Source organism: Acromyrmex echinatior, chromosome 11, assembly GCF_024713525.1.
Source record: "Acromyrmex echinatior isolate Ae372 chromosome 11, ASM2471352v2, whole genome shotgun sequence".
Taxonomy (NCBI): Eukaryota; Metazoa; Arthropoda; class Insecta; order Hymenoptera; family Formicidae; genus Acromyrmex; species Acromyrmex echinatior.
In genome coordinates this window covers 181,977-192,357 of record NC_141862.1, presented here as the reverse complement: position 1 = coordinate 192,357, position 10,381 = coordinate 181,977, and the positions used below count along the sequence as shown (strand labels likewise).

Here is a 10,381-nt window from a genome sequence, read left to right as displayed (position 1 = left end):
ATACTTGATTTCAAGAAAGTACTTTAGCTATCCGTAAAAACTAAACAAACCAAGTTTTCACAGCTGCGATTGACAGAATAGAGATTAAATATATTCTCGCAATTATATTATTCAGTGATTAAGTTTTTTTAACGTCATTTTTTTCAGCCGTTTTAAATTTTTCTTCAAGTGTTAATTATAATACTATGCCATATGAAACTTTAGTATGCACTTTTTTTACATTAAATTTACTTTCTATATCATTTAAATAGCCGTAATCTGACAGAGGTCAATAATTACCAATTATATTATCAAATAAAAGAATTTTTCAAAAATATTACCGAGTCGACGCCAATGGCGCGGATGACATCATTGCGAAACAGTTGGCTCGTGGGGCAGAGAGACAGCGGTAAAGACCATGGATCAAGAAGGAGGAGATAGAGGTGAAGCATATGATGTTAGAGAAGAACGGAGTCAACGGAGACGACAAAGATGAAACGAATAGAAAGAAAAGGAGAGACATGAAAGATACAAGCGCGCGCGCGCGCGCGCGAAAGAGAGACAGAGAGAGAGAGAGAGAGAGAGAGAGAAAGAGAGCGCAGTCACGATGAAGCGAAATGGTACCGTGATATGAGCATGTAGTGAATCTGCCAATTGGAGGGGATAGAAGAAGGAGAGCGAAAGGGGGGTAGCTAGGCCTTGAAGAAACTAAGCGGATAAAGGCACGCATCGTTTATGAACGGAACTCTAGTCAGCTGAAGTCAGCACGGTTATTTCTCGAGCTGAAGTCAGCGTACCTTTCTTTGTAGAATGCATAAAGTCTGAAAAGAACTCATATTTTATGTATACATAGATTGGGTCGCTTGGTTATTACGTAATGAGGATATTTCATACATCTGAATATTAATAAATACTGATTTTTTGCGAAGATATAAATAACGAAGATAGAATATAATGATGGGAAAGTATATAATAAGTTTGTGTGAATGATTAATAATAAGTAGATACGATTTTCTGAGTACATAATTCATTTATTTATCGTCAATACATACGCATGCATGCATGCGTGCGTGTGTATGCGTGCGTGTGCGTGTACGCGCGTATAATGAAATAATCGTATCATTTCTCATAAGTAAAGTAAGTAAAGTAGGTTAAATTGAATAGGAAAGTCTGACGGGTGTAAGCGCGTGACAAAGACAACCTAGCGTTACGCGCCGATTGCTACGCGCATGGCGAGGCATCAAGTGAGCATTGAGAGGAGCATGCTTGTAGCGAATGAATGCGTAATGCTGTCTCTTGTCATTGAATCGCGTGGACGCACAGCCATTTGCAAATCTTAATTAATTTCTTATTAATTATTTTTCTTTTTACCGCAAAATAATTTTTCTATTCAATTTCAGTATGTACAAATATATCGTTATTGCATGCGTGTGAGTGCATAGACTAGTAGGTTGCGTAATTGACGATGATATCAATTATTAGGCAGTCTACTCGAAGCATAGGCAACCTCGAGTCAACGGCAACCTCGCATTCGCCAATATCAATATTACTTTGCTTCGGTCGATCGCGCGTATATGTATATGGTATACTTTTCGAACAAAAAAAAGATAAATATTTTTTTGAAGACAACAATTATCTTTTATCCTATATTTCAAGTATCTTTTACAAAAAAAAAAAAGAAGAAAGATTCGAGTCTTCCGATATTTTTAATGAAAACATACATGGAAGGAGAACAGAGGATAGCATCTTCTTTTTCATCCATTTCCGTTCTACCGATCCTTTACGGTATTCGTCCTGTTCAGCCAAAAGCCCACCCCGACTTTCACCCTCACCCACCATTCTCAAACGACTCCATGGCCGAAGATGGCCGCTGAGGTCATCGTTAAACCACGCCCTGCGAAACGAAGCTTTCTGCTAGAAGAACTGTCGGGGGAGGATCAAGACAACAACTCAAGGACAACAAGCGCCGCTCCTACGGGAAGCGTACTGACCGACACTCGCGTTCCTCTCTTCCCGGAAATTGTGAACGCACGAGCGGGCTGATTTGCGCGTCATGGCGCATGATGTAGGAAAATTACTGGTCATCGTACATGGAAACGATTAAGTGTTTCCTCATCCCGATTCTCCGTAAAATATTATAAAAGATATGCGAATACAGATACACTTTGGAAATTTGCGTTAATTCTCATTTCGATAGACGATTGAAATATCAAAATCTTGTGAAAGGCAAAATAACATGCCACGAAATAATTATGTCACGAAAGCAATCACACGAAATACGATACATAATTATAATTCAAAGGCATCTATAATGTGATATACAAATTAATTTAAATCTCTGCGCGCCCAAATTATCTCTCTTATCAATGCAAAACAATTATTTAAATGCGAGTTAAAAAAATATTTCTCCTCTTCAGAAAAGAAAGATATATATCCTTTGAAATTATTTTTAATTAAAAAGAAGAGAAAAAAATAAACGGATTGTCATGAAAATCATCAATTCTTCTCATTCTTTTTTGTTGTTTTCCTATCATTCCTTTCTCCCGTCCTCTTCTCTCCCCTCTCTTCCTCCAATCTTGCTGATCCGGCATTTGCGGCAAACTAACTTACGTAAGAGATGTACTTAAGAACCTACCTACTGCTTATTCAAAGGACCAAGGTAAACCGGTAGACAGGTAACCAGGCAGGCAGATTAGTAGGCAGGTAGATGAGTGGGTAGGTGGGCACACGTTGCGCGCATGCTCTCGACCAAACCTGCCATACAGATTCGAACAACGGAAATATCAATATTCTGCTTTTTCCTTGCCCCTCAAGTTACCTCCATCTTCTCTGAAAGTTGATTTCTTACGGTCGGCCTTTTTGGCTGGTTCCGACCGAGCAGGAAGAAAACATTCAGAGTCCTGGAAAGATCATAGATTGGTTCTCACGCTCAATGACATAACTAATGTGGTACTGGATGATTAATCTAATTGGTTCTTGGCTTCATGAAAACAAGATATAACAAGAATCCCAAGATATAGTCGAAGATAGTTGAAGAAGTTAGTTAGTTTTGCAGTCGAAGAATCTCCTCCCATACAGCACATTATTTCGTGAGATGTTCTAAAGACATTTTCAGAAAACTTCCTTACGTTCTAATGTTCTAAGACGTTATCCCTTCGATAACGTGTATTAACACTGCATTAGCTTGTGTGTAAGGAGATTCAAATTAATCAGTCTGCAAAAATATCTATCTACTGTAAAAAATCTTTAACATTTCTCATGGCATAGAAATGTCCAATGTTAGAATAGAAAAACGAACGAGATGAAAGTCGGAAAATTTGCAAACTGAGAAACTTGACGGATAAATTTATGTAATTATCTGTATATATGCATTGGCCCAGTTTGCAAAGGGGTTGATGAAAGGAGGAACGTGAAGGAAGAAGAGATTGGAGGCGTAAATCTGTGTCACTGCACACGCGCGCTGTTCGCACATTCTTCGTTGTTTTTGGCCCTCTTATTAAACGCGGAATAGTAGAATATTCACAATTTTATCATTTATATATAATATAAAATTGCATTGAATTTCATCAATAGATCTTGAAGAGAAATAATTTTAGTTTTTGTCTTCAATTCAAATTATTTTGTAATTTTATAATTTATTACGAATTTCAATAGTTGTAATACTTACTAGTTTTACAATTTATTGAATTATTGCCAATTCCAATAAAGATATTTTTTATTTTCACGATCTAAATCGTAGTTTTTTATATAATTTTTTTAATTATATGTACTCTCCAAGAATCTACAAAAATATAATAGGTACCGAAAAATTATCTCTTTTTGTATATTATTTATTATACTATAATCTCACAAAATTATTATTTTATTAATTTCTTCAAATATTTATTTGTAATAAATATTACATTAATTTTTTCCAATTTTTTTTCTTTTCATTAATTTCACTCCTTCACTTTTATTTTTACTAATCGTAGTAAATTATAAACAACAAATATAATTAAAATATGTGGGGCACCCGGTATACAGGAAACACCAGCGTGCTACTTACTCTCTTATATAGTGTATATCTATGTCGTAACTATCATAAAGCAACGTAAATTACGTTGTGTCATTCAATCGCATGATCAATAAAATATAGTAAAATATTTCTGCAGCAAAATATAATAACTTATTGTAAAATAATAATCTAAATACATTTTTCCATTATTCTTAAAAATGTCTAGCATCGTATACTTTTGCTATACACGCGAGTTGTTTACTACAAGCAGCAATAGTAATTACGCACGAGCGTAAGAAAACACCTTTCCGCGTTAAATGGTCGCATCTTATTAATCTTACCATGCGTTTGCACTATAATTATCATTTATATAAAATACACATTCACAATATAATTCTTGTTACATTGAAGAAATTACTATTATATAATGATGTAATTAATTTTTATTACATTTCTATCTTGCATAATAATTTAATAGTGCTAATATGAATACTTATCAAGATAAAGTTTTATTATTATCTTCTTTATTACAATATTTTATTATAAAAGATGTAGATATTTTATTATAAAATAAACCGTGGAGAAATTATACATACACACACACACACATAAAATATATATAAAATATATATAAAATATATGAAATTAAATAGAGAGCCGAAGAGACAAAAATTATTATATTAAAAACTTTAGGGCTTACACATACTTATTTATTGATATACAATATTTACTGCTTTTCTATTGCTTACGCATATATTTATAACTCTTATGCGTCAATAATCATTTTGTGTAAAGCGCAAAAAGAACATCGGCAATTATTTTATCGTCATAACCGACTGCGAATTATAGTTACTCAGTAATTGTTACTCGGTGTACGTTATGCAAGCACGGATGCTTATGATTTTTTAGTACGCGAGTTCTCATCCGCTATATTCAATCGTATGATTAGAAACGCACATTTATTGAAGATCATATTTTATTAAATAAAATTAAAACAATATAATGACTTTCAGAACAAAGTCAAAAATATTGTATATTGTAGTTACATACAGGAGCAAAAAAGTTAATTCGCAAGATGTACGTGCAAATGTATACTAAACAATTTTTGTGTACATAAGACGATAGACTTTTCGATCTTATATTAAATCATCATCAGTATATTTATATAAATTTTTAAATTATAACAGTGCTTAGATATTATTATATCAACATAAAGATCAAGTATCGTGATTCGTTAATGTAGTTTTTTGCAAAAATCTTCGTTCTATTTAATTTGAATAACTTGTCACGAATTTCCTTTCCTTGTTGGCAAAGTAATACAGTATACTATCCATTAACATCTTTTTTAATACAGCAAGAATTGCTCCTTTCTTTCTTAGAACGACGTTCGATCGAATAAGTAAGATATTTGAGAATTTGGCGAACTTAGTATCAAAATACAAAAGTCACAATTTCTGTGAGATTACTGAGATCGCTCAAATCTTCATTTATCATCGTACGGTGAAACTTCATTCGAAAGACACGTCTTATTTATCCATCTTTCTGGATGTATTAGATAAAATATCCATCGCAAAATTGTTCAACAAGGCAAATCTTCTTATCTTCTTATCTTTTCCTATAGCGCAATACACGCGAGTTAGACACGCGCAAAGCATGCATCGAGAAAGAGAGAGGATCTTTATAATAACCGACGAGTTGCAAAAAGACGAGAGCATAATTAACCGGCCTTGTGGGCGCTCGAGAAAAAACTGCGAGCTAGATTTAGCCAACGTGTGGAGGGATTCCCCTGCCTCGGTTACGTGAACGTTAGGCTCGCCATTTTGCTTCGTCGTACTATACTCCCATTCGATACCGGCTCGTCTCGTGTTTCGACCTTCGGACGTTGTCGGAAAAAAGAGCCATTGTCAGACTGTTCTTCGTCGTCGAGGAGATCGAAGGAAACGCAAGAGTAGGGATAGGGAAGAGTGCGAACAGGGAAAATAATGCCGTAGGAATATAATGGAATGTCGGAGAAATGTATAACGATGAAAAGAGCTAGAATCGCCGTCTTTCCGATTCTCTTTCCTACTGTTTTTATAATCTATTCGATCTATCTTTGCCTATTTTTCTTTAGCCTATTTTTATTTTTAAATAGAGATGACAGATATAAAGATCTTTGATAAATAAAAATTGTCGCATATTTACATCATCGCTTGTATTATGCTGATAAAAAATCAAAATTAATCGTCGTAATATTCATTCTTCTTATATTCATTTTATATGCACGTTTGTTGTCCATTGTCTCTCTTCTATATGTAATTTTTTTATCATTACAAGCGACATTTACTAAACTTTCTTTGATGATCACAACCGATGATACGTTTATAATGTTCGATAGGACAACGATTGGTCTTTATTTTGCTGAACGAGCGCGAGCGGTGGCACGCGAACATTGCGTGCATTTTTGCGATTGCAGGTGCACAGTATTTACGAGTCTCCTTGAGAGTCCAACGCTATGCGGAAGTACATCGGAAGTGTAATGAAAGTGCGTGAAACACGAACTTTTTGGCGGCAGTGGGCGATTTCGCATAGCTACTGACTTACAATCTCGAATCTTATTTATTATTCCAATATCAGTTATCCAATGTTTAGCTGATCTAGCGTTATAAATCATAAATCTTGTCGGTTACTCGCATAATATCGCATAATGATTTATATACACTGCGTTCACTTGATAATTATCAAATTGTCAGATATATATATATATGTATATGCGCTCACGTCGGAAATATCGAGATTTTAAATCGGGTCGGGTCTGAGCCTTTACCTAGATTCTCTCCACCAGGCCACTACCTATATAACCAACCTCAGTCGCAAACCAGGCCCTACGTCACAAAGCGTACGCGCGTGTTACGTATATATGTACGCATATGTGTAGATACGTGATACGTGAATATACTTGATAGATATATGTATACGCCTAACGTTTCTCGGTTGCGCCGTGCCGCGTCGCGTCGCGCCGCGCCGCGGTGCGGTGCGCGCGGCAACATCGCATTCACGACGCTCGCGCCTCACGCTTGTGTACGCGCGCGGGCGCACAGGCTGTTGCGTAACGCTGCGGAGTCATGCGATAGGGATAGATCCGCCGCTGCGCGACGGGTTACACGGCAAATAGACGAAGATGAAACCAACGGTGGACGTACTGGGACGAGGTGGCGGACAAGAGGGACAACAGCTCAGCCTTGAAATGCTTCGTCACGAACGTCGTACACGAACGTTGGACTTGCTGCGGATTACGCGGACTCTTTCCGCGGTTCTTTCTGCGTTTTTCCCACGTCTGGCAAACATTATTTGTATGCGATATGTAAAGCGTATAAGGAGAGACAGAAAGAGAGAGAGAGAGAGAGAGAGAGAGAACTTTATCCAAATCAAAATCCATTTCAAAATATCCAAATATATAATATATTTAAATATATAAAATATATTTAACTCTAAGCTTTCTTTCTGATAATATGCAGATGAGATACAGCGCACACACACATGCACACACGCGCGCGCGCGCGCGCGCGCACACACACACACACACACACACACACACCACACACACACATACATCCAATGAAATCAAATATTGATTCGATGTATACGAAAATATATATAATAAAGTAGGTTACTAGGCAAAACCTAGTTTTCAGTCTGAAATATTTCTAGCTACAGACACTTTAAACCTCGAGAGAAACTTTCCAGTTGAAATATTCATTAATCTTTTGCAGCACAACTCTTTTCGATATTCTCAATTTAATTTATTTGTTGTATTTTTCCGTAGATTAGTAAGTATTAACAATATTGATGTAATTTTGCTTTATTTTAGTTCAGTGAGTCAGTTAAATCAGTTAAATCAAATTATTTTAGATTGTTAACATTATATTACCTTCTTCAACATTTGGTTTTTACATTTTATTTGAAAAATTTTTGGCATTATATTGAAAAACATTCTTTTAAAATACATTATTCTTTTAAATCTTATTTTTTGTTTTAGAAGAATAATATTTTCGACAAATACTAACAATTTTTTAAATAATATGTAAAAGACAAATCACACATCTGTATAATATATGTATAATTAATTACACGTACGACACGATATTCCTGTAACATGAAAAAAGCGGCTGGTAAAATTTACCAAGATTTGTGTACCGTCCCTATAACCGGATGGCTAGACTAGACAATCAGGAAACGGAAACGGCTGAGGCGAATTATTAAGAAAGCAGAGCGGAAGAAGCCTAGCCGACCCTATCAACGCAACGGACGGATTGAGAGCAAGAGAAGGATTACGAAGTAAGATAGCAAAGGGGAAGAAGAAAAAAAGGAAGGTACTCAGCTTCGACCTCTTGGTAGGCCTCGATCGATGCCGTTGCTATGGCAACCAGACCGGCACCGTGGTGCTCCACTACTGATTATTTATGTCAAAGATGCCCCTTCCTCCACCCACTCCAAGCAACCTTCCAAGGCACGCAAACGCGAGCAAACTAACCCCCGGGAAGAGGGGCGAAACGCTCGCTATCCAACGGTCTACTAGTCCATCCGTGTGACACTGAAGACCAAGAAATTCCAAGAAATGGATAATTTAACTCGTGGCTAAATGAAAGAGAGATAAGAAGTATGGATGTAATCAATATAATGTGTCAAGAATAATAAATCCAATGACATAGTTCGAGACAAAAAGTTGGTTCGTTTTCTTTCTCGGAAAAAAACATACATTTTATTAATTAGATAGAGAGCTTATTATTACATACAGATTCTCGTTATTACTTTATTTTATTATTTTATTTCTAACCATAGACATTTTAATTCATAATCTCGAGAAATACAGCTGTCGTGCAATTATGAATCAATTTAATTTGAGCATGATGTTAATTCTGAAAATTGTTGTGCCTGTCACTACAATTGAAGATAAAAGAAGATAAAAAGAAAGAGGAGAGACTGTAGAGGGGAGCGAATGAAATACATAGGTTAGAAAGAGAAGAGGGTAAAGTAAATGGGATGCGCGTGAGTACACGTATATACATATACGGTACATATAACTCGTTCAAGTCTATTTACGATCTGGGACGAGTCCCTGACATTCATACCTAAATAATCAATTACAAAAATGGCATATCAAATTACAAAAAAAAAAAAAATTCTGTCAGAATAAAAACAAAACGACTGTGTCGGAAAAAAATGAATACGTCAGAAATATATTATATATGAACATAGTCATGAATGAAGTGTATATGCATTTGGATATTAATATTAGGATATCTGATTATTATTAATTACATTAATATTAAAAGCAACAGCAACGGCATGAATTAATTTGACAATGAGCCGATAAGAACGAGAGAATGATGTAAAATGACATGCACGGGGAGGATGGAATAAAGCAAGCGACTGTTCCCTGTGGGAAGGGTACTTGCGACCCAGTTTCACCCTCGCAAGGTGGCAGCAATCGATACTGCGCCTAAGGGCCGTATGAAACGCGATCGCAGTGCCGCTGCTGCGCCAAAAACAAAAATAGGGACTTACGCATGTCGCATGTTTATATGGAATGACCCATGGAAAGGCGTAATTTATTTTCGGAATTCATTATCGTTTAAGTCATTTTAATTTGGCATTTAAGATTCCAACTCTGTCTCTCATCTGCACACCGCAGCCATATTGAATCATGATGTCAGAAACGAAAAATCATATGAATCATTTCCTCTTGCATTAATTTACTTATACATTGAAATAAATTAACTTTCTCGCATATCGCTACGTTATAAGGTTCAATAGCACAAAATGATTAAATATTCCTTTCTCATTATGTGGATTATAACAAGTATATAGCTGTAAATCTTGATTTGTAAAATCCATTTTCATTCAACTTCGTAAGTCAACTTTGTAAATCGAATTATACACACACACACACACACACACACACACGTGTGTGTGTGTGTGTGTATACATGATAAATATAAGCGAATTTTTTCGGTATCTATATTTCTTCAATCTATTTAAATATTTCAATTCAATATTATAAATCGAGACAAAAGGCATTTTAGAAACCTTGTAATGATGTTTTTTTTTCCACAGAAATATCTTTTTCACGAAACATTTTCGAAATTTTAAGACATTATAGGGTTCTTTGAGTTTATCACACCATGTATATTGGCTCGCAATGAGGCGCGAAACGATTCGACGGACTTCATGTGAATGCGCGATAAGCGCACGTCATGAAAGCTAAATGCCCGCATTACAATGCTTTTATCTGCCACGTAACCGACGTTTAACAAATAGCGACTATCAAGAGCGATACTGATAGTCCCGACGGGGTACACGCCGTGCCACGGTGGGCGGATATGTTATTGAACGTGATAGAGAAATGCGATCTGCGACCGTACGGTT

General features: G+C 35.8%; 1 long non-coding RNA gene across 1 annotated transcript; it reads left to right on the top strand.

Moving 5' to 3' along the window:
• Positions 1-5,638: 5,638 nt before the first annotated feature.
• On the top strand, positions 5,639-8,677 carry LOC147907963 (uncharacterized). Its single transcript, XR_015546809.1, has 2 exons — positions 5,639-7,782; positions 7,992-8,677. It is a non-coding gene; the product is annotated as an uncharacterized LOC147907963 (long non-coding RNA).
• The last annotated feature ends 1,704 nt before the right edge of the window (positions 8,678-10,381 follow it).